This window comes from Pinus tabuliformis, chromosome 5_1 (genome assembly GCF_031772625.1).
Source record: "Pinus tabuliformis cultivar Carrire ecotype Pingquan chromosome 5_1, CPIR1, whole genome shotgun sequence".
Classification (NCBI taxonomy): Eukaryota; Viridiplantae; Streptophyta; class Pinopsida; order Pinales; family Pinaceae; genus Pinus; species Pinus tabuliformis.
Window position 1 is genome coordinate 687,705,738 of NC_142305.1, and position 26,578 is coordinate 687,732,315.

A 26,578-nucleotide genomic window follows, 5' to 3' on the forward strand; every position below is an offset into this window, starting at 1 on the left:
TCATTCTTTGTTTTGATCTCCTTGTATTTCCACTTTACATCTATGATCTTCTCTGAAGAAGACCTGAAAGATGATACTTCTATGCTGGGTTGCCTTTCCAGTTCCTGCCTGTGTGAACTAGAGGGTGTCCCACCTGTTGGGAAAGTCTGTAAGCTGTCTGTTGCTTCCTTCCTTATGCTCTCTGTAGTCTCTCCAATGAATTCTTCCTCCGAATAAGGATTCAACCTTTGCCTCTTAGCAAAGGGTTGATCTGTGGGTCTGCTAGAAGGGGTAGCTACTTCCCTTTCTTTTTTCAAGTTTCTTTCCTCATTTAGAGGAGTCTGTAGTACTGGAGGATCACCCATGTTTGTTTGAGCTGGTAGTGGCTATGGTGGAGTCAATTCTTCCAAGATTTCAGGTTGCTCTGATTCCTCTGGCTGTTCTGTTGTTTCTGGTTGTTCTGATGTAGGGGCACTTGTTTCCTGAGTTTGCCTCTGTGAAGGCTCTGCTGTGGGAGCACTATGTTCCGGTGTTGGCCTTTGGGAAGACTCTGCAGGTACCTGTACAAAGGAGTCCAGGTCAAGTCTCTTCTCCAAATATTTCATCACATTTTCAACTTCCACCTCATCACTATCTTGTTCTATCAATGTCCCTTCCCTCCATTCATTTAAATTGGCATATTGTTCTATTTCAGGAATTTTGTGATGGAGGTAGGGTGACAACTTATGTTTCATCCTTCTATCACAGATGAAACTGTGAGGATCATATGGCCAGATAAAACTCTTTTTCAACCTCATTCTCTCAAGGATTTCTTCTGCTTCTTGCCCTGCTTTTCTGTTGTTGCACACAAATGGGCCTAAGTGGTCTTTGATCCTCAGCTGGGCTTTCTTTTTTTCTTTCATGAAGTGGATTTGATCAGAGTTGATTATTTGTCTATAGTACTCCAGGGAAAATAATCTCATGGGGACATATTTGGGAAATTTGAATGGAGGTAGTTCACACCCATAAACTCTAATCTCAGTATGGTTCTTGTATAAGTACCAGTCACCTATCCTATACTGCTTTGACAACTGAAGGATTCTTTTGATGTCATCACTGATTCTAGGAGGGGGACATCCTATCAGCATGGTAGTTACAGGATGGACAAATTGATCAATGAAATCTATATATGAATAAGGGGAAGAGGGTGAGTAGTGAAAAATAGAGGTCCAAAAATGACTGACCTAGGGTTCCCTTTGGTATCAAGCTTATGCACAGAGAAGGGGAATTTGTCAGTTTGGTAGTAAAGGAAGAGGTGATACAAAACTGTGGAATATTTGAACACTCTCTCATTCTCTAGCCTCATGAATTGGTCATGCATCTTGTTAGCTATGAATGTAGCATAGTCATATTTGGCAGCAGGAGGCTGACCAGGGGTGAAGATAGTCATGTATGCAAAGGTTAGTTCATCTACATACTCATCAGTTATAAAACTTAGAATGCAAGAAATCATGGAGATAATGTCCCTACCCAGGCCAGTAAAAGTACATGTCATGTAAGGAGGGGGGTACTTTGTTATGTATCTCTCTTCCATGAAGGTTTGACAGACTCGAGTGATCTCTAAGCTGGATAGTTTTGAGGATTTCTCAAGTAAATCAGCAATGGATAGGGGGACAAGGTCTTGGCTAGGCTGCAGTTGCAACATGTTATTGATAGATTCTGCTGTAATGGTGAAAAGGATTTGCTGGTTGGGGGACATCACAACTCTCAGATTGGGATTATAGTTCACATGGCATTGATGGACAATATCTGGGAAGATATGGACAATGGGAAATTGGTATTTAGGGAGGTTTGATTCCCAAAGACCAATTTTATCAGCATTATTTAGATAATTGTCCCGGTATTTGCAGTATAGCTTCAGGGGGGAGTCACTAAATGTAAGGTATTTAATTTGGAAATCCTTATTAGCTAAGGGAAGGTGGTCCAAATCTTTATGGGGAGCATTGACTGGAGCAATGTTTAGGGCAACTGGGGATTCCATCCCTGGTTCTTGTGTTTTCAGGGAGAAAGTTGGGGGTTTCTAAGGTTTTTCAGGTAAACCAGGTACTTGGGATAGTCTCAAAGTCAAGGAACAGTTCAATTGAACCAATTTACTTAAATTAAGAGCAATTAAATGGAGGTTTTAGTTTGAAACAGGGATTTTGAGACTGGAATTTGGTAAATACCTTTTTCAGATGGTCAAAGGGATGATTGGCTATGGTGACAGCTCTGTGGGTGGGCACAGTAGACTGGAGCAGTTTTGGAGTTCAGCAACTGTTGGCGGTTAACGGTTAAAAGTCAGTTTCTAGACTGGGACGTACTCTGTGCGTGCATGGGAGGCAGAGGTCATTTTCTTGGACAAAAAGGGAAAACAATGAACATTTTTGTTTTTATGCATAAGAAAATATGTTGGCGGGTTAACGACAATGACAGTTGGTATCAATTGAATGATGGGACATTTTGTCGTTTATGGGAGGCAGTAAGTGGGTTTCATTACACCGCTTCTGGGAGGCGAGTGGTTTTGGAGGAGGGTCGCGCGATTCCATTGATCGATTGACACGTTGCATCGACAAGTTTTGGAAAACCGCCCATATTGCGTGCTTAACGTTTGACCGAAGGGCCCGTGCGATATGAGCGATGGCGTCGAATCTGGGAGATCTGATCGGATGGTGGACGACGTTGGAAAGTGGCGGGGAGTTAAATGGAGGGGCCCGACCATAATTAAATGCCTTAATCATATCGGGGGTGATGTGATTGGATGATAAGTTATTAATTAATCTGGATGATTAATTAATCCTTTGTTAGGATGGTGGGGGTTTTGGCTCTTAATTAATCGCGCGTTGATTATTTAATCCCATTTATCAAACTTTATTATGGTTATTTTGCAAACCAATGGGGTGAGATACATATTTTTGGGATTTTTAACAGTAATACGGGAAAGGGGTGATTTATTTTCTTAGAAGTTAAATAATAATACGAGTTAAAGTTAATATGACCTTATAGGATATGAAATGTGCTAAGTTAAATGTTTCTGAAAGAATTTTCATCATACAACATTCATGACTTAGGCTAATAGAACATGAGGGTTTTTATATAGAGAATATTTTAATTTTCCTAAGTAAAATAGGGATTTTACTTAGGAAAAACATTATGAAGGTGATGAATGAATTTATGAAGGGGAAATATTGATGAAGGGGGCTTAAGTACTTTAGGCATTTCAAATTATTGGGCCGAGGGTCGTGTCCCTCTAAACGTCAGAGAAATGCTCTGAGCCCCTCTAACTTGTTGTAGGTGCCTTTAGTACTTAGGGGAAATTAGTAAAAAATTAGGGGAAAATGAGTGCGGAAGTTAATTAATTTGACTTTGAATTATTGATATGCTATCTTTACTGTGCTCCATGCTTTGTCTAAGTGATGAAAGAAAAAAGATTAAAACATTAAATTTAACCATTCATCACACCTTTGTTCTGCATCTAATCATCCACTTACCCTACCTACTTAACATAGCATTTTTACTTCTTTATTTGGGTGCACTTAATCTGGCAAACCCTTATCACACTTTCTTTTCTTTTACATATAGATATGTATCTAAGTCTACAATTATTAGATCCAAGGACTCAGATTAAACTGTTGAGCTCCTTTTATTCACTCTACCTATCTAATTATCTGCCAAGATAAAACAATTTGGTCAGATTTTTATTCTTTATCTCTATAAACATGAAATTGAAAGCATGGAATAACCAAGTTTAAACTATTTGGCTACCATGGACTGTGGCATAGGTAACAAGCTGCACACAACCTTTATTACACAAAAGTAAAGCAGTGGCATTTGGACTTGCACACTTTCATGGTCTTTTATTTTTGTCGGGGGTCATTTTCTTTCATTTTTTGACCTTTTCTTTATTCTTTTTGCCCTTTGATTTTTCTTTTAGGGCATACCCTCTTTACATTTTTTAATTTTTTGTTTTTCACAAATATGGAAAACATTTGCAACAAGCAAAGGTATGAACATATTTCAGAGTTAAACCAAGTCAATCATGATATATGACACCTATTGGTATAGGGGCATAACAAGTCCATTCAGTCTAGATAAAGTGATAAACCTATGCTCAACAAATGTTCACCTCATTTTGTTATGAGTATAAGGGAGAGAAAGTAAAATCAATATTATTCATAAAGTTTGAAACGAGTCAGGCAAACTCGTGGTATATTTTTTTGTTTAGGGGGCTAGAGAAATATAGAAAAAGAATGGCTCAAATCTTCTTTGTAGGAGTTTTACAAGTGAGAAAAAGTCCCTAAAAAGGAAGCTTGTTCTTCTTCATGGGAGTTTAATGAGCCCAAAGAAGTAAATCCAAGGTTTTTTTCGGATTAATGAGTGAAAAAATACCATAAAAAGAATGCTCATGTAAAAATGTTTGGCTTTTGAAAATTATGTAATTTTTTTGGTCAGATGCAATGAACCAAACATCCAAATTTTTGGATTTTCGATGTACTAAAAACTTGAGAAAAACATGAAAAAGGGAAGCACCACACTAAAAGAAACAAAAATTTATACATAAATTTACAAAGCACATGCTAGCTAGGTGTTAGGCGTAGTAACTTTTTTAGTGGGTCCCCATCATAGTACGTGGGTTCTGTTAGTGTCAGTCTTTCCAACCTTCCTCCAGTGATTAAATATGCTCTTACAAAGTGGTCTCAGAGTGTCAAGGTCAAATTTTGTCATTTCAGTGAGTCTTCAAGCAAAATTTGGTCACTAGGCATTAGGTCTAGGGTTTGCTTTCACTCCTTCTAAAATTGCCCAAATGCCAATCTATGTCACTATTCAGTTGAGTCTATCATCATTCATAGGGTTTTCATTATCATGTTAGTGTCTAATGAGTCATTTTACACCTTGTTCATGCTTCAGTTGCGCCCAGGCAAGGTCATTTCCCTCTACTAGGGTTTTGAAGGCAATATCTCTTGGATGGTCAAATCATTAGCGAAACTGGTATCCTAATGTTCATACACCTTCCCCTATCCTTAAAGTACCTTATCAAATGCTTCCCATCACTGAGATTCCCCCAATTCCTCATTTTCGCACAAACCCTAGTTTCTAGCTACAACTTGGCAATTTTCTAGGTTGGGCCTATGTTTTGCCCTTTTGGACCCCTTCCCCTCACTCAATCTCCATGATTCCACTTTCCTCTGCTCCCTAACATCCCTCCCTACTTCCAAAATTTCCCCAAGAATTTAGAAGCCTCTTATCCCCTTCATTTCGCTTCATTTCGACAAAATTCCTTGTTTCACACATCGGGATAAGTTTCACTCAAAAGATGTTTCAGAGCAATCAAAGATGAATTTTGGAAAACTGAGAGAGGTTTTTGTCCACAACATGCCAAAGAAGAAAAACCTCCTTCACTTTTTACACAGGTGTCATGGTTTTAGAGAAATGTCAAAAATACAATCGCCAGATCCAAGGAGGTTGAGCAAAGCACTAAAACGGAGAAAAAGGCCCGATCCACTCCAAATTTTGGCCAAAGCCTCTTTGAATGAGCATGGTACTTGATTGGGGACTCCCAGCCCAAATTTCAAGAAATTTGGAGAAAATTTTGTCAATTGTGAATTTTTTGTGCCAAAAACAGGTTTTCTCCACCAACACGTCGCGCGCCGCGCGCGACCCTTTCGATGGGCAACTCCTTTTCAGGAAAACTCAGCATTTTTGGATTTTTCATGCAAAGATACACCTGCTCAGAAATTACCAAGAGATTTCATCAAATTTTGAGCCTCCAGAAGGTCAAAAAACAAGCAAAAAATGACTTTCTGCCACCTTTTTGACACACAGGAAGCAGTCTTGGGAGATTGCAATTTTGGAGGGGCAAATGGCCACCAAATTCAGAAATTCCACTTGGGTTGGAAAGTATACATACAGACCTTTCCAACAAGACCACTTTTGCCTCGTTTGGACACCTAGAAGTGCCTCAAAAGCAGCTCCAAAGGCGCGCGACGTGTTCAGGATCAGGGCGCGACGTGTTGGGCAATTTTCACAGAAATTCACCTACAGCTCAGCAAAACGCAGTTTTGACTGGATTTGACTTTTTGGAGTAGATTTTGATCCTCCTTGTTGTAAATGATGTAATTTTATGATATTTTGACACTTATTTATCTCTTCTAGAAGATTCATTCATGAGATAGGCAAAAATTTAATGAATGAATTGGTTTCCTAGCTTATAGAGTGAAGTTGTTTTGACTGCCTAGTTTTCAGTGCTCAGTTTAGAATTGGTTGAAACAGCTCCTAGGATAGTGAGCTCGACCCCTAGAGGCAAGGAAAGATGTTATATTTCCTATATTATGTACCTTCTTGGTCATTTTCATGGTTGGACTCTTGAGGGAGAAAACTCTATTGTATTACTCATTGTATCTCTGCAATTTTGGCAAAGGAAGAAAGACCAGGGTTTTGCAGTCCTTTTTGGGATTCCTGTGGTTACATGTATTGATGGTGTGTTTCTCTTTGTACTTGTAAGTTTGTTATGTGAATCATCTCCTTACTTTTCCTTCTGCAAATTAGGAAAATGAAGTGTTAAAGTAGAATTCATGATTGCCATGCTCTGCTTTTAAGTTTGCTTAATATTTATGTTTTCATCTGTCTAAAGAGAAATCTTGAAGGTTCCTTGCTCTCTTTATCCCCTCACCGATCATTCCTATCCATTCACTTAATTCAAAGGCATCAATACATTTTCCTACCTTGCCCCAAAGAACCCCCTGCAAAAACTGTGTCCAATCCCCGCACCCAAAATTGCCTTTCCCCGATTTTCCACCAAAATCCTAAAACTTCCCAATTCAAACCTTTTTATCAGTTTACTAGCCTAAAATCAGTGTTTCCTTATTGGTTATCTCGCCCGTTGAAGATCTTTACCGAGATAGACCGGAGAGAGCCCTCTCCTGCCCCATAGGGCTAGCTACGAGGCTAAGTGGTTTGATGTTGCCTTGGAGTTTACCTTTTTTAGCCTGAGGTGAAATTTCAAGCGCTAACAGGTTCATAGACCCATTTAGAAAGGACCTGAGTAACAATGTAAGGACTAAGGCAGATGGGTGGAAAGGTTCTTTCCCCCAAGAGATTGCCTACGTTTCCTTCCAAGTATAACTCTTGAACATGTGTCAAAGAGGAAGGAACAAGGTCAGATTGATTAAGGGACAAGATTTTCAAATGATTCGTGTTCAGTGCAAATGGAGAAGAGACTGAGACATGAGAGTAGAACTCATCCCAAGGCCACTCATACGTGATCTCCTTAATCACCTCATCAGAGGGGATAAGAGTGGTGAGAAGATCAGTTGAGGGAGTTTTAGTGGGAGAGTTCATAGGATCATGGGTCCCAACCAAATAAGAAGGAGACTTAGATGTAGATGGAATAACTTGATAAGCTAGTTCCACCTATGACAGTGGCATCGGTTCTCCAATAAAGGCAATAGTGGAAGGGGTTGAGATGATCCATGGATGCATAGATATAGTGGGTATAACAAAGACCATAGAAATAAACAAAGGGGCCTTAGGTGGTGGAAGATGGAAACAGCCTAACAGTGAGGAGTCCTTCAACAAGTCGATACCAAAACTAAGGAAAGTGTAAGAAGAACCACCTACCAAAGTAATGTTGCCAGTAGGTAACGGTTGAAACTTAGGGGTGCAAAAGACAAGTGATCCAAAGTTACACTATTTTCTTGATGAGGGAAAGCGATAAATTGGAAGATTGAAAAAACAATGGATCACATTTTGTAAGTCCAACTATGTCCAAGAATAAGATTGTATAGGAGTGAAGGCGTGGTTTTCAAAATATTTCAAGGAATTTTATAATGGGATAAAATGGGAGAACTGAGGGTGAGCCAACAGGAAGTAGTCATCACACAAGTAAATGCAACTTCATCAATGATGGTGCGGTGAATAGCTTTACCTTTCGCATGAACCTATAATTAGAATGCAAGTTGGTAGGAAAGGAACAATGTACTTTTATCCATGTCAAATACAACTAGGTTGGAATCATGAGGGTCAACTTCGCCTATAGTTGAAAGAAAAGATTTCCATTGCATAGGACAACATTTTAATAATTTAAGGGTAGACATGGCACAAGGCGCTTGTGAGAATATTCTATAATACTGTAGTTCTGGGAAGCATGGGTAGACAAATTGTTCATAGTATGGTGAAGTGTCCCTTGGGGGGAATGACTCACGAGGTCTACAATGGGCCTCTTGATATGAAAATCATTAGGTGGAGGTGGAGTAGAAGATGATGGGGTATCTAGAGTGTTTAGGACAAGATTCCCATAATTCTTGGCATGAGTTTGTAAATCAAATGCCTTAAAAACATAAATAGTTGATGATCCTTCTCCATGAGGAGGGGAATTAGAACCACCATTTCCCCCTCGCAGGGGTTGGGGTGGGTTAGCAACATGGTTTTGATACTACTACTCCTGTTGGGTAGGGAAAGGGCTATTAAGGACATTGGGGGTCCTTGAATCCTTTTGGGCAAGGGGATCATTGCACTCTTGTACACGAAGAAATTTATAGGTTGAATGATCCTCAACACACATATTGCAAGGAAATTTCACTGCTTTCTCTTTTACTTTATCAGGTTTAGCAATGACAAGTGCTTTGGCTTGAGTGTTATGAACAAACATTTGCTCCTTAGAAGGAGATGTATTCTTTTAGTTCTTCTTTTTATTTCTCCTGGATTTATGTGTAGACTGCACAAATTTAATCACAATGGAGGGAGGAGAAATAGTGTGATAAGATGTAGTTGAGGCGGGGTAGCGATGCTGGATAATTGGGAAATTTTCCCGCTCAACTGTGTGACAATAGTCTTAGAGGCAACATCGATGAGGTTGTTGGTGTGAGGACTAGGTTGTTGTGTAACAAGAGTATTTGATGTTCGACAAGCATTAGGGATCAATTCATAAAGTGTGCTAGATTGCGATAGATAAGATCTAGATGCTAGGCACGCTGAATGGACTGGTCTTCAGTAACTGCTCTGGACATGGCAATGTCCTTTGTGATGGGGGGTAGAAGTGATTTGCAAAACCAATCAACTAATAGGTAATCCAGAATGGGGGCCTTTACTAACCTCTGCTTATGTCTCCATTCATGGATATGATCAAAGATGTAGATGGAAGTGTTCTGGTGCAAAGTAGTCAAACGTTTCATTCTAGTTTTGTAATAGATTGGTAGATGGAAGTTATTCAAGAGTTCCATAGCGAGGGTATTAAAGTTATTAATAGAGGCACGTGGTAATTTAATTTATGACTTGGCAGTGTTTCCAGTTAGCATGAGCAGGAAGAGTTTGAGCCAGATACCATTATCAATCATGGAATTGGAAACACACCAAACATGGTATGTAGTGACGTGAGTCGCCAGGTCATCTCCCTATTTTCCCTTAAAATTTGGAATGTCGGTAGGATATTTTTTTGGGGTTAGAGGCCATAACAAGTTATGGTTGATGGGGTAATTAGTCAAATTTTACAGATCTAAGATGTCAAGAGTAGCTAAAAATGGAAATGGAGTAGGTGCTGTCGAATCTGAATAGGGAAGAGTAGGATGACCAGAGAGACTAGGAGGTCCTCCCATCAACAAGTTTCTGACAGGGTACATAGGTTGCAAATGATAATAATTTCCTTGAGTTGGCAGTGGGGTCGTGTAAAGTGACATGCCATAAGGCATGCCCCTAGCCTGAGGAAGGCTTCCAACGAACTGATTTCCCTCAGGATAGAGGTTGCCCCAAACAAGTGCAGACGATTGAGTTGGGAGGCCCCAAGGAGATGTAGCAGGTCCACGGATTAGAACACCATTGGCCATATAAGACAGATTAGGTTCGGGACCACCACCAATTGGATAACCACTGATAGGAAAAGAGTAAACCAAAGATGGAACATGTTGTGCCATAGGTTGCATGGGTGCAGGAATGTCCCTGACAGGTAGATAAGTACCAAAAACATTGCCCCAACTTTGTAGAGGATGAGGAGATAAACCAAGTAATGGATTCCAATAAAAAAGGTTATTGAAGGTTGTGACACTAAGAACACCAAGATCAAACATGAAAGGAGTAGGGGATAGTAGAGGCAACATATGGTCTAGCACCACCCCAAGTGGGTGTAGCTAAGTTTCCTGGATTGACCATAGGTTTTATATTAGGGTAACCAAAAACAGGTGTAGAACTTGATGTGGGTGGGTTATATGCTGGTAGAGAAAAAGTTTCCATAAAATACCTCGACTCACCAGCGATCACTAGGATGTTCATAGGGGAAACTGGAAAAGAAACTATAGGTAAAGGAGTCATTTGAATCAAAACAGGCCCAAGAGGATCTGTAACTGGAGGATTATAAGGAGGTACTAGACCTTTAATTAAAGGGTCCTCAGGTAGAATAGAATATGGGTCACTATGTAATGATTCAGAATTATAAACTGGAGATTGACTCTCCTGAGTAGAAGGAGAATCTGATTCACACAAAAATTCCTCCACAGAAAGTGGAGGAAGACCCTGAAGTTGTCGATATTGATGATGAAGTCCTGTGGAAGCCACAGTGACTGATATAGATTTTACAAAAATATTGATAAGTGATGTATATATATCATCTCAATAAAAAAAATAGAACACACCTAAAAAAGAAAAAACTCTATGAGCTCAACTTGAAATTAAACTTTTTCCAATAGTCACAACTAGTTGGAGATGGAACCTAGTATCGAAGGATTATAAGAGAAAACCAATTTAGAAAGAGACAATTATGATTACTCTTGAGAATCACCCAAACGTCGATAAGGAGGGGCCAAACACTCTCATGAAGACAAGTATCCTCCCAAAAAACCAAAAATGGAGTATGTTCGTCTATCTCAGGTACTGGGGCAACCCACCCCAGTCACCTTATGTATGTTTCCCTAGGAATATGGCCACTACTCTTTACCTCAAATCACATACTCTGTCGATGGGGTCACGGTCGTGGGAAGTACGTTGTGTGGGAAGGATATCTGAGTCCCCGAATCAGCTACAAAATCCTCAAAGGAATCACTGATACAAAAAATACCCATCGAAATGCAATCGAAGGTGGGCTACCTTCTCTCACACTTCGATGTTGCCTCATGCTTAACTCATGTATAAGAGGAGCAGTCCCAGTCGATGTGAGTGCAACAATATTTTCACTCTTTAATGACACTAATTTAGTTTTGTAGCCTTGGGGAGTTGACTTACATAGCCTAACCCAAGATCCTAGCCTAAACTAAGATGTCTTTTCCTGTGAAAAAGAGTTTCTAATTGAATTTATTACGTGGTTGCTTTTAAAGGTACTTTATTAATATCTTTGGAAGGGTGTTGACATATGAAGTTTATGAGACTCTTGAATCAAACCATGTAGATATATTATTTTCAAATTGCTTTCGATGAGAAAGTAATTATAAAAGGAGAGAGTAATCAACTTCATTTCCAAAACAAACAATCCTAATGTAGATTCTAACACCTAAAAGCAGATGGAGACACTCAAACTCCACTTACATGCACACTAATGAACTAAACATCAAGCAGATAAGCAAAAAATGATTTTTTCCTTTTTCTTTTTTCTTTTTAGGATGCAAGCAGTACAAGATAAACTCACCTTCAAAAGAAAACATGAATGCAACTATAGTGATCATAGCCAAAGAAAGCAAAGACCTTAAGACAAAAACAAGCAGAAAGCACATAGAGGAAATCATAGAAAAAGTGACAAATAAAGGCTTTAAGGCAGTAATGTAGGTAAGCAGGCCAACACAATGCATTATAGGAAGAGGTAACGTGTGTCTATAAGGGATAACCTGAGTTATAATGCTCTGTGTCCACAGAAGACCAACATTATACAAATTTTACTTAAAAAAAGAGGGTATGGGTCCAAGAAAAGTGGTCAGATCAGTTAGATTACTATGCATGTAAAAAAATGAAAGGAATTCAAGCAAAGACAAGATCAAACATAGGGAATTTAGGAGAAGGAAAAATAATCCAAGAAGTAGAATGCTCCCCAGTGGAGTCACCAATTTTGCTATATGGATTTATGCTTGGTTGGAAAGACAAGAAACCCTCTCAGGTCCTCCTAGAAACCTAGGGTAGACAAGGTAAGGGAAAGATTATTCTAAGGCTCGAAACTTTCAGTAATGCAAAGCATAGAGTTAGATTGACGTAGAAAGGCTAGAGAAGAACCCACTTGACTTTTTGTGTAGAGAAATTAGAGTCGACAATGTAGTTGAGAAGCTGTCCCAACTAGCTCCAAAGGATAATCATGCACATAAAGGAAAACAAAGCAACCTTCACAACATAATAATAATATCAATCAAAACTATAATAAATGAACACCTAAACATTACTGAATAAATCATGACAAACCATACTTCCAAATGATCATTATTTAGACATAATAAATGAACAATGAACAACAATTAGGAAGCAAGAACAATCAATCTATCTTTATTAATAAAATAGGAAGGAGATTACAACCAATAGATGTAGTTGCAGTAGCACCTCCTCCAACTCTTAGCTTGAAAACCTCTCTCTTTCAAGTTAGATCTTGACATCATAACAATACATGAAATTAGATCCTTTTCTCAATGGCCAAGCCTCCAATATATAGGCAAGTGGTGGATATGAAGATTAACAAATTCTTTGTTAGTGCAAATTGGGAAAAAGCTTTAGGGTGGGTGATGTTTCCTCCTTTCAATGCTTTATCCCCCTTTTTGTTGCTTTAAATCTTTTAACTACTTTTAATTGCTTTATTTCTTTAGGAAAGAGCTTCCTCATACTTTATGGCTCTTTCCCACTTTTGTATCCTTTGTTTGATTAAGAAAAGTCTATAGATGAGGATAAAGCGATCATGTTCCACCATATGAGAGTTTCCTTAAGTGAACAAGAGTGTCAAAGTGAGTTAACTCCAAATTTTTACTTTGTGACTAAATGAAAATTTATGTTGGGAAAGAGATCCCCCAAAGGGCAGTTTTGGGGCTAGAATCCCATGTTTGTGTCAATTTTTTGTAATAAAATTGTAAAGACTCCGCATTTTATGGTCGCGGAGCGCGAAGATGTCATAAGTCATAAAGGGTTGTCTGCCCTTAGTTTTGTAAAGTAAAGTCAGCTGTAAGAGATCTACCCATGGTCCACAGACCATGGGATTGTATAAAAAGAGCTAAGCTCTAAGTAGTTGGAGAGACACATAAGATAAGAGAGTCATAGCTCTGAAGTAAGAAGTCTAAGTTTCGGGTCATAGCGTAGGTAGAGGCTCTGCAGCTGAGTGCGTAGAGGCCTAGGGTAGAAGTCCGCAGCTGAGTGCACGGACCCCTGTAGCTGTGTGCGCAGGGTGGATAGAGTCTATAATCACTTGGAATAGATTAATAAAGAGAAGCATTCTGCAATTTCTGTGTCTTTGTTCTGATTAATGCATCTTGTCATTTTGTGCATGAATTTCCTTTATAATGCTTATATGGTGCGCGAACGTGTATAATTATGTAGGATAATTGAACGCATATAAGAATATCTATTTACGTGGTGATAACTGTGAGTATATAATGAGACAAGTAAGATTCTTAAGATAACTTGATAATCTGTGCAATATGCTGCCACAACAACGCAAAAGAGTCTAGATCGAGGGTTAGGGCTGTGTGAAGGAAGGAATAGAGGGAATAAACCAACATCATGACCATCTCAGGGTGCATAAACTTGGTTCCAACATCCCCCCATACTGCTTCGGGTGAGACTTCGGTCCGCGCTCCGAGGGTTGATGCCGAAAGGGCCAGTAGTGTAGGGATTTGTTTGGCTAATTAACTCTGAACTTGAGTCAGGCCCCCTGAAGCCAACAAATGGTTCCATTGCCAGGACCAGAATTTGCATAAGAGATGTACGATGTCGTATCACTGGAATCCAATTAAGAAAGAGATTAGAGACTAGTTGGATAGGAAGATCCACAAATTCGCGGCATGGGAGAACAAAAACCCGCGACTGACAAAGGAACAGTGGCTGGACAGGTACCTGTATACAAAGATCCACGAGATCTTTTTCTGCTCCTTTCCAATTGAGCTATACGAGTGGATTGCGAAGCTATAAGATAGCCAAGGAAGGTGGAAACTTGACAATCCTACTGTGTGGACCCCAGAGCTAGTGTGAAGGTTGGAAGCATCGGAGGATAAGATCACCCACGCTGTTGATCATTGGCTCGATCACGTCATAAGAGGATTTGTAACTGAATTTGCGGTCGACACCTTAGTCAGCTACAGTGAGGCGGAGCAACGCTTTTTCAAAGGACCACGAGGTAAGTACGTGAAATCTTTAAATACCTGGATTAAAATTCCATTGTGTGAAAAACGGGTTATGTAGCTACGTTGATGTTTGGAGCTACGCGAAGCGGAAAAACTTATAGAAACGAAGGAAAAAGGGTCCTGAATATAGTCCGTTGATTTCACCTCCATGAGGTGATGAAGAGGGAATAACGCAGGTTTCTCCGTGAAGTGCTATTTAGTTAATAAGGAAAGGATTCCTGTGAATACCACCTCGACCCACACCACGTCCAACTTCACCACCATCACCTGTGACTTCACTCGTACCACCTCCGCCTCCACCGCAATTCAGTATGGTGAATTCAGTGAAGCTGCCTTTGTTCAAAGGCTTGGGGAATGAGGACCCAGACCAATTCTGGTTCATTGTAAAAGTTGTATGGGAAGCTCAAGGCATTACAGATGACAACATGAAGAAGTCGACATTGGTTAGTGCTCTATAGGATCGCGCGCTAACTTGGTATATCAAGTACACTAATGATAACCCGAATGCTAGAGTGCCAGACATCCAGACAACATTGAATAGAGAATTTTAGTAGTCCTAAATATGAAGCACAGTCTATTGTAGGGTTCAAAGAAATTGTGATGCAACCAAGTGAGACACCTCGGGAACTTGATCAGAGGTTGAAGTGTACAATCCATGAATCTAACATGAACCTAAAAGACGAACAACATCGCAAGTGGTTTGTGGCTTCGCTCTTGCCACACTTAAGGGTTGCGCTGTCACAACAGAAGATAACAACTCAAGCAGAGGCCTTGGAGATAACAATGAGGCTGCATGAAACACCGATGCAGGATCCAAATCTGGGGGTTCAACAGATCCATGTGCAGTTGAAAAATCTTTGCCTTGAGATGCAAAGCTTGAAGTAGGACAAAACAGTTCGACTAGAGGTGTGCGAAGAGGTATGGTGTCTGAAATGCAAGGGTTAGGGCCATGACAAAGACCATTGCTCGGTCTTTTCAAACTACTTGGCAGGAGGAGGGCTAATGCCCTTAAGTCTAGAAGCTCAGGCAAGACCGAGCACGGGGCCTGCACTATGGTGCGCTATCTGTCAGGTAGCAGGAAAACATGCCATAGATAATTGTCATCTATTGCAAAAGTTTGTAGAGACACCGCAACAACTATTCTGCAACTTTTGTAGGTCGGTAGGGCATGATGAGCGTAATTGCAGGAGTTATGAATTGATGATGGATAAAACTCTTGCCTATATGGTTCAGGCCGAAACACGGTCCCCTGACCAGAGCACAGGGATGGTGCGGACAGGATTTCAGGGGCGCGGACGAGGCTGAGGTGGAGGAGGACCCGATAGAGGTCAGGGACAATTGATCTGCTACAATTGCAGAGGGCCAGGACACTATGCCCACGATTGCACTAACCCAACACATCCGTCGTGCAAGTATTGCACTCTGTTTGATCATGAAATGGAAGATTGTCCTACGCTGATAGCTAGGATACGTGACAAAGGGGCGCTACCACCTCCGCCGACTCAGAACCTGCAGATGATGAGATCTGAGCCATGCGAAGAGGATCCAAACGTGAATATAGTGCTCCGAAGTGGAATCACAATAGGAGATGACAAGGGAAAACAACCCAAAGACAGTACATGGGTGTGCAAAGCTCTGGCGAAGGAGGTTGAGTTTGATTTGGAGCGCGCATGAGAAACCTTCATGGAAGCGAAGAAGAGCTTCGCTGAGGCCTCCACCTCAGGAAGCAAAGATAAGCCTGATCAGGAGATGGACCCTTCTATGCTTACAACCTTCTTGGAGACCTGCATGAAGCTACTGCGCGATAGCAAGGCTGTGAAGGGGCTGTAGGAGCTCATAAATAGATGCGCCGAAAACACTCCTGCTGAGCCATGCATAGTACAAAAGCTTGGTATGCATAAAACAAGGGCAAGACGAGAGATGACACTGACCGCACAGATAGGACAATATGAAATGGATCAGGTTAATTTAGACCTGGGGTCAGATGTGAACGTCCTACCGAAACATACTTGGGAGCAGATGGGAAGACCTGTGCTACAATGGTCTACGATTCAGCTAAGGATGGAAAATCAGAAGAAGATCATCCCCATGGGGTGGCTGTAGGGGGTGACTGTAGATATTGAGGGTGCGAGCACGCTAGTTGACTTTGAAGTGATGGAGATAGTGGATGACAACAACCCCTACCCTGCACTCCTTGGAACTGATTGGGCTACTGATATGAACATGGTAATCAACCTAAAGAAGAAAAAGATGATATTTGAGAAGAAATCGCTACGCGTCATTGTACCCCTAGATCCTGCTGAAGGATTGTGTTATACTGAACCAGTCTGTGATTATGAGAGCGATGATGATCGGGACTGTATCTATAATATAACAACGCAAGACCAAGATTAGGTGAATCCAACAATGGATGGACAGATTACATGGGATCGCAAGAGTTCACACACCTCAGACTTTGATGAAGAACTAGAGCGCTGGTAGAATCGGTTACATGAAGTAACTATGCTGAGTTGTAACATGATGACCCTGTCACTGCAGTGTGTGTCATCATAGTTAAGAAATATGCCTACTTATGATGTCCTAAATGATGTAGATATTTTTCTGGATGCATTTGAGAGGGAGGTACCAGAAAAGCAACACTTCTAGGCGTTGGACTAGGCATTGCGCGCTATGCCTGCAAGGTTGTGGGGTATGCACAAGGGAAGCTTTGATGATTGGCGGGAATGTAAGAGAATGATGAGAAATATCTTTGGGAAGCCGAAGATGCGAATGATAGACAAGTATGATGGGCAGGATGATCCATGTGCGCACTTGGCCAAATGGGCTCAGGCTTATGGAGAAAAGCCCCAACTTGAATGGGTGCACTTGTTCTGTCATAGCTTGGATATTGTCCTAATGAGTTGGTATGTAGAAACAAAGCTCCACCATGGAACAAGTGAATGGGATATTCTACATGAAGGATTCATAATGGCATTCAGTTTTGAAGATGGGTTTGACAGTATTGATGAAGCATTACAAGAGGTGAAAGCAGTAATGTTTAGGATATTGCATGATCCTTTGGACCTGATTCAGCCTGAATGGGCTACTCAACTGAGCCACACGTTAGAATGTTATAATGTAACTAGTGAAGAAGAGGACGAGGATCTGTGAAAGATTAACATCTGTGAAACAAAAGGTCACCGCAAGGTTGAAGGACCGCAAGTTGAGAATCTGGATATAACTACGCCGCTGAAAACAAAACAAGTAAACATTGGTACGAAGGCAGAGCCCAAATTCGCGAATATTGGAGATTACTCAGAAGACGCGATGGTGGATAAGGTCTCTGAATTGCTCTGCAAATACCAGGATTTATTCCCTACCAAGTTTACGGATCTGAAGGGGATAATCAGGGACCTAGGTATGGTGAAGATCACATTGAAACCCGCTGCGAATCTGGTTAAGCAAAGGCCTTACCATCTCAAACCGAAGTACAAGGAAAAGTTCCACTTAGAGTTAGATAAGGTGCTCATGACAGACATTATTGAGCCTATGGAAGAATCTAACTGGGTAAGCCTAATGGTGGTATAGGAGAAGAAGCAGAAGGATGAAATAAGGATATGTGTGGATCTCAGAAAGCTGAATGACGCTTGCGTACATGATCCTTTCCCGACTTCATTCACTGATGAAGTGTTGGAAAATGTAGGTGGCCAGGAAGCATATTCCTTCACTGATGGGTTCTCGAGGTACCATCAGATAGAAATCGCGCCGGAAGATAGGAGCAAGACAACCTTTGCGACTGAGTGGGGTTGTTTTCAGTACACTGTAATGCCGTTTGGATTGAAGAATGCGCCTGGGATCTTCTCACGCGTAGTTGTTGCTGCATTCAAATAGTTTATTCATAAGTTCCTGGAAGTATACTTTGATGATTGGACTATGTTTGGGTTGGTGAAACCCCATGTAGCAAGCTTGGGCCTGATGTTGAATACTTGTCTAACATATCAGATCACGCTTAATATGAAGAAGTGCTTGTTTTGTGTTCCTTTTGGGACCCTGCTGGGTCATGTGGTTTGTAGACAGGGACTGATGGTAGACCCCACGAAGATCGCGGTGATACTGAACTTGGAAGCGCCAAGGAGTGTGAAACAGTTGCGCGCTACCCTGGGACATACGGGATATTACAGAAAGTTTATCAAAGGCTATGCCCAAATCACCGCGCCTATGGAGAAATTGTTGAAGAAGGATGTCACGTTTTGCTGGAACAAAGACTGTAAGAAGAGCCTGGATGTATTGAAAGAAAATATGGTCACTGCACCGATCCTAGTCTTCTCGGATTGGAAAAAGGAGTTTCATTCACATGTCAACGCATCATGTATAGTGCTGGGAGAAGTACTGACACAGGATGGTGGAGAAGACCTGGACCGCCCTATCACGTTTGCAAGCAGAAGGTTATTCAAGGTAGAGAAGAACTATTCGACTACCTAGCGCGAAGGGTTAGCCATGGTATATGCGCTCCAGAAGTTTAAACATGATTCGTTGGGAGGTCATTTTAAGATGTACACATATCGTTCCGTGCTGAAATACTTGGTCAATAAGCCTTTGTTGGGGGGGAGAATCTACAGATGGCTGTTATTGTTCCAAGAATATGATTTTGATGTTATTGTGAACCTAGGATGACTGAACGTAGGACCAGGCTATCTGCCGTGCATCGAAACAGGGGAAGAGCCCACTAATTTGGAGGAAGGATTGCTTGACGCGCAGCTATTTGTAGTGCGTATCGCGGATGGTCACTTTGAGGACATAATACACTTCCTGATGACAGGAACTACCCCGCAAGGATAAACCGTCTAGCAGAAGAAGGAATTAGTGGTGCGTGCAACAGATTTCTCTATCATAGCTAGGCATCTATACAAAATGGGGTCTGATGAGGTATTGCGACTATATGTACCTGAGTTTGAGAGAAGTAGCATCCTCGTAGATGCTCATGGGGACACCGCGGGAGGACATTATGCAAGGAGAGCAACTGCGCAGAAGATTCTACATGCAGGGTTGTGGTGGCCAACCATCCATTAGGACTCAAAAGCGTATTGCAAAGCATGTGATGTGTGTCAAAGGACTGGAAGGCCATTGCGAAGGGATGAGATGCCTTTGAATCCACAGATGACGTTACAACCCTTTGAGAAATGGGCGATAGATTTTGTGGGACCCATTAAGCCCAAAGGAAAGACGAGAGCGAGGTACATTATCACCGCGATGGAATATTTGATTTGTTGGGCGGAGGCACAACCTGTGAAGGATTGCACAGGTGCGACTTTTGCGAAGTTCCTCTTTGAGCATGTTCTAATGCGATTTGGAAAACCAAATATCTTGATGAGTGATTGCGGTACGCACTTTTTGAATGAGACGATCATCGCGCTAATGGAGGAATTTCAGGTATATCACCAGAAGAGCACGCCTTACCACCCGTAGGCTAACGGGATGGTGGAAGCATTCAATAAAGTGCTAGAGAATGCGCTAACCAAGGTTTGCAATGGTTAGCGAAGTGATTGGGACCTACGCATACTTGCAGTACTATGGGCTTATCAAATGACATGCAAGAAGTTGACTGGACAAACCCCCTTTAGGCTTTTCTATGGTGTTGCAGTTGTAATGCCTATGGAATATATTGTGCCTAGTCTGTGCATAGTGATGCTCACAGGCATGACGAATCACGGAGCCCTGGAGGAGAGGCTCGAACAGCTAGATGATCTTGAGGAAGAGAGATTTCTAGTTGGATTTCACCAACAGGTCTAGAAGCAATGCAAAAAGGCATGGCATGATCGACATATTAAGCTACACACCTTTAAGGTAAATGACCTGATTTTGTTATATGATAGTAAGTTTGATAAATTTCCAGGGAAGTTCAGGATGCGCTGGTTAGGGCCTTATGTCATTAAGGAGATTACTAATGGAGGAGCGATACAACTGGTCAAGCTGAATGTAGATCCCTTCCCAAGAAAGGTGAATGGAAGTCAGTTGAAGCCATACACTGGTGTTCCGACCATGTGATTAGATGAAGGCAGCACAGTCTTAGCACTCCACACAGCTGAAAGGAGGCGCACGACTATAAACTACACTACTTGGGTTGGGGAGCTGCGCGATTGGAGGATTGTACGAAGCAAGGAAGTGTCACAGGGTCTACGAAAATGCGAAGGTAGCTGCGCTACCCAGGGAGAAATTGCACAGGTCGGTCAGAAAGTGATCGTTAAAGTCATTGCTCATGATTTGATGATTGAAATGCAGCCAAATGGAGTGGGTGATTGGCATTCAAGAAGAAATTTATGGCTTAGATCCTTGAAAATATGTCGCCAATCTGGAATTAATGACGCAGATAGGTGGGACAGAGCGGGGCTCTAACAAAGGCGCGAGGTCGCCTTCACGTAAGACCAAGGAGGAAACAGATGAACAACATGGCGCGGACCCTCAGGGGATGTCTGCCCACATCAAGTGCCCAAGAGAGCTGGAGAAAGGAGGGCTCAGGAAGAAATCAAAGGAGACCAAGACCTCACTGGATCCCATCACATTAACAGAGGGCGACTTGCATGATATCAATGAAACATTGAGGGATGTCACCACGGAGGCCTTGCAACAGTTTGAACAACAACAAAAGATCATCTTAGGGGCCATCTAGACAGGGTTGTAGGTGTTGCAAATTCGCGCATTGCAGGCTGGCACGGTGTCTACCAGCCTGGTTATCGGTGCTTCAGAGGTTGCCGATATGCTGCACACAAAGGCCTCCAGTGTAATAGTGCTGCCTGATGGAGCAATGACCACAGAGAATGAGGCTGACAGGCCCACTGTTAGCACCTTAAAGGGAGTCGGGTTGAACCTGGCAGCACTCCTGCGTGAAGCACTCCACCTCTTGCAAGATGGAGTAATTGCAGTACTGAGGGCCCATGAGCACCGCACCCTCCAAGTGATCATTGAACATCAGATCAATAACGAGCAGATGACCCTACAGAGAAATTCTACCATTGTTGCTGAGACAAAGGCGACCAATCAGAGAAAACACATTTTGTGGGTCGTTGAGGAGGCATGTAGAATTGTCCCAGAGTTGGCCATTCTAGAGGAGGAGCGATTTGAGGTACGCATCCGCAAGTTGGCCATATGGGTGCGTGACACTCGGACTGAGATGGCATGGGTTCAGTTGGAGTTGAACTTGCAAATTACAGAGTTACAATTGAGGGCCCAACCTTCAACTCTGCCAGAAGTGAAGGAACAACGAGCGACCGCTGTCACAAAAGCAGTAGCGGTGGTGGATAGTGTAGTAGCAGACTGCATGTAACTATTTGAGCAGTCATTTGAGGTCCTGAAAAGCTTGTAGTAGGACCCCAATGTACATAGGCTAGAGATAGAAGCACGCGAGCTACAACAATGCTACAATGAGGTTAAGGGCACATCGTGAACCATCGCGCCGACATAGAGACTAGCCAAGCTACAGGAGGCCAAGCAGCTGAAGGAACAGGTGGATGCAACATTGCACAAGGAAGCAGTGCTCAAGGTGAGACTAAAACCTTGGCTGGATGAGGCTTACGCAGTGTGTTAGTTCCAATCTTCGCAGCCTGTCACCAGGGATCAACATCAGCTCTTACTATGTCTAGTTTTGTTAGATATTTTGCACATGATGTTTAGAACAAATCATGTCACAAGTGTGTCCATCAGAAGAAGCTCGGAAATATATTTCCAATGGTATATCACACTCCCGTAACCGGCTCTTGGATTAGAAGATACGATCGAAATGAATGAGTGATTCTTGGTTATGCATGTTTTGAGGCCAGTTGCTGCACACAATGACAAGTTTAGTACAAAATCAGTTTCTAAAATAATGGTAAGGAATTTTTCAAACATGAAAGAGGTTTTTGTTCATAACATACAAAATAACAAAAACCACATTCATTTTATGCACAGGTGCTACTATGTGGGAGATATACAGTGATATTTGGAGCCTACATTAAAACAAAGCAAATTTTTCATATTTTTTATTGTTTTAGTCATTTTAGTGCGGTGCCATTTTACAATAGATGGAAGGTAATTTTACAAAAACCAAGGACGTTTTTGTTAATCACGAGACATATAACAAAAAACTCTTTCAGTTTATTCACAGGTGTCATGAATTGGGATATGTGACTAGATCTTTACAGCTCATTTTCATAGATTTAATTTTTTAATGATTTTTTGTTTTAGAGATGATTTTGTGGCACAGATTACGAGCAACTAGAAATGAATTTCCAAAATTTGAGAGAGGTTTTTCTCCAACATGACCTTATATACAAAAATATCTTTCATTTTTGTAACAGGTGCTATGGTTTAGGAGATACGAGTTCATATTCAACACCTATTTTCAGAAATTCGGTCCAAGTTTAATGTAACTGATTCTATTTTGAAGAAAATGGTTGAGCTCAATTCCCTTAGTACAAGGATGAGAAAATGTATATATTTTATGAATTTCATAGTGTAGGGGTTGGACTTTGGTAGAAGGTTGGACTCTTGTGAATGATTTTATCATTATTGTACATTCATATCTGCAGTTTGGCAAAGGAATAGACCAGGGTTTGCAGCACTTTGTGGGATTCTTGTGGTAATTTGATTTGGTATTGTTTTTCCTTCTGTAATACAAGTTTACATGTGTTTATGTATGCCATCATCTCTCTCTGTTCATCTTAACTAAATGAAACAAGGATAAAGGTAGAATTCATCGAAGTTGTAGTGCTCTACCTAGGGTTTGTTTAGTTATTTATGTTTTCAACTATTTGAAGAGGATCCCTGAGACTTTCATGCCCTCTCCAACTCCTCACCAGTCTAAAAGCTCTCCATCTCACTCAATTTGAAGTACTAAACAATTTGCCTACTTCGCCCCATAGAGATCTCTGCAAGACTGTGTCCATTCTCCGAACCCAAATCTGCCTTTCACATTTGTGCCAACAAAACAAAATTAAATTCAATCAAACTCCTCAGAGCGCATACCGAGCCTAAAATCAGTCTTTACATTAGTCATCTCAAGCTCTATTGACCATATTCTTCAGAGATTAACAAGGAGAGAGCCCTCTCGCAACTTGGTAGGGCTAGCTACCAGGTTAAGCGTGGTTTGATGTTACCCTAGATCCTGCCTTTCTCAGCCTGAGGTAGATTTAGGCCCTAACATATTGGCGACTCTACTGGGGATGAAAAGTTTGTTGGTTTGTTATTGTTGTTTGCTTTATAAACTACAGACAGAGCCTGAAGTTAGCCAGGTAGCCTTCGAACTGCTCTTGCTCTGCAAGTGCATAGTAGATGAATGCTGCTTCAGTCAATCTCCGGTTTAGTTTATGAACTGAACTCAACTGGGGAAGAGGTGACAGATCTTCTCCAGGAAAGATCATTCAAGTTGCAGATCTGATTGTTGATGGTGGACAACAGTCAGACACATATGAAGGCTGAAATCATCTACCTGGTGACTCCACTGTTCGAAGTCCCGAGTTTCAAAGTATTGATGGTGGCTCCACTGGCTAAATGAAGGACTCAGATGTTGCTTCTATTTGTTCAAGGTATTCATGTATCAATTTTTCTAATCTTCCTGGTTTTCCTAATCAATTACCAAAGGATGCATACATTTTGAGTAATGGCCCTAAATTCAATGGGGAAGATCTGACTTTGACTCTAGAACATATAGAAAATTTTAAAACATTTGTGGAAATTCTTAGAGTTAAAAAGGAAGATGTCTTCATTAGATTGTTCTTTGATTCATTTCAAGGAAAATGTAGAAAATGGATTGAAGATTTTCCTATCAGATCTATTAAGTCCTTCGCAGATTTTTGGCATGTCTTTCTTGAAACATGGATGGAGAAAGACGATGAATTCAAAATAGAGGTGCCCTCTATTTAAGGTTTTAGATAATGGGAAGATATGTGCACAGATGATGAGGTAGATGAGAAATTTGCTTCATCTCTTTCTTCTTATCTGAAATCCTGTCGATGCAGCCATGAACTTAAGCTCAATTTTTTGCAAGAGTTTTCCATAAAAATTGAAGGAGATCTAATTGAATTGGAGACCCAAATACAGTCCCAGGATATGGACTATCGAGACCCATTCTTTGGAGACCTTTTTCAGCAGAAGGAACAGAAAGTAAGGCTGCCGTGGATATTTGCATTGATAATTTGCAGCTGGAAACATGTATTGAGGAGTTGGGGCAGCAAACCGAGATTGATTTTTTCGATCCTATTGCATTGATAATTTGCAGCTGGAAGCATATATTGAGGAGTTGGGGCAGCAAACAGAGTCTGGTTTTTTCAATCCTATTGCAATGTACATTTTTTATTTATTTCTTTTTAATTTTAATTAATTATATATATATATATATATATATATATATATATATATATATATATATATATATATATATATATATATATATATATATATATATATATATATATATTATTTATTCTTTTTTTTCTTCTTCCTTTTTCTTTTTTTTTGAATGATAGATCAAATTGCCTTTTGCACAACCAGATTCGTTATGTGCATGTATGGCTGTCAGCATTTACATTTGTATCCTAGTTGAAACACTTTCAAGCAGCATCCTTGTCACAATTACTTGATTGGTTGATATGGCATTACAACATTACTTGATCTATCAATTTTGCAGCAAAGTGGGTTAGATTTGTACATAAATAAGTTGTCTGTGGCAGCATTTCAGTTTTCGGTATTTGTTTATGTACATGTTGCAGTATGTATATGTTCTTGGATTGGTATGAGTTGTTTTGGGTTTGCAGTTGTTTGACCGTATTTCCCAATGGATGAGGCATTTGGTCTATGGTGTTCTTGACACCTCCAAGGAGCTTCCATCCCCAATAGAGCTGATGTTAGTTCCAGTCTTCGCAGCCTGTCACCAGGGATCAACATGAGCTCTTACTATGTCTGTTTTTGTTAGATGTTTTGCACATGATGTTCAGCACAAAACATGTCACAAGTGTGTCCATCAGAAGAAGCTTAGAAAAATATTTCCAACGGTATATCACACTTCCGTAACCGGCTCCCGGATTAGAAGATATGATCGAAATGAATGAGTGATTCTTGGTTATGCATTTTTTGAGGTCAGTTGTTGCACACAATGACAAGTTTAGTACAAAATAAGTTTATGAAATAATGGTAAGGACTTTTTCAAATGTGAAAGAGGTTTTTGTTCATCACATACCAAATAACAAAAAACTCCTTCAGTTTATGCACAAATGCTACTATGTGGGAGATATACAATGATATTTTGAGCCTACATTAAGACAGAGCAAATTTTTTATATTTTTTTTACTGTTTTAGTCATTTTAGTGCGATGCCATTTTACAACAGATGGAAAGTAATTTTGTAAAACCCAAGGAGGTTTTTGTTAATAACAAGCCATATAACAAAAAATTATTTCATTTTATTCACAGGCATCATGAATTGGGATATGTGACTAGATCTTTACAGTTCATTTTCACAGATTTAAATTTTTAATGATTTTCTGTTTTAGAGATGATTTTGTGGCACAGATTATGAGCAATTGGAAACAAATTTCCAAAATTTGAGAGAGGTTTTTCTCCAAGATGACCTTATCTACAAAAATATCTTTCAGTGTTGTAACAGGTGCTATGGTTTAGGAGATACGAGTTCATCTTCAACACCTATTTTCATAAATTCGGTCCAAGTTTAATGTAACTGATTCTATTTTGAAGAAAATGGTTGAGCTCAATTCCCTTAGTACAAGGATGAGAAAATGTATATATTTTATGATTTTCATAGTGTAGGGGTTGGAATTTTGTAGAAGGTTGGACTCTTGTGAATGCTTTGAGCATTATTGTACATTCATATCTGCAGTTTGGAAAAGGAATAGACCAGGGTTTGCAGCACTTTGTGGGATTCTTGTGGTAATTTGATTTGGTATTGTTTTTCCTTCTGTAATGCAAGTTTACATGTTTATGTATGCCATCATCTCTCTCTGTTCATCGTAACTAAATGAAACAAGGATAAAGGTAGAATTCATTGAAGTTGCAGTGCTCTACCTAGGGTTTATTTAGTTATTTATGTTTTCAGCTATTTGAAGAGGATCCCTGAGACTTTAATGCCCTCTCCAATTCCTCACCAGTCTAAAAGCTCTCCATCTCACTCAATTTGAAGTACTAAACCATTTTCCTACCTCACCACATAGAGATATCTGCAAGACTGTGCCCATTCCCTAGATCCAAATCTGCCTTTCACATTTGAGCTAGCAAAACAAAATTAAATTCAATCAAACTCCTCAGAGCGCATACCTAGCCTAAAATCAGTCTTTACAT

The 26,578-nt window shown here is 40.5% G+C and overlaps 1 pseudogene; it reads right to left on the reverse strand.

Annotated features, from left to right (window-relative positions):
• Positions 1–365: 365 nt before the first annotated feature.
• LOC149166813 (1-phosphatidylinositol-3-phosphate 5-kinase FAB1A-like) overlaps positions 366–26,578 on the reverse strand; it is a 68,811-nt pseudogene continuing 42,598 nt past the window's right edge.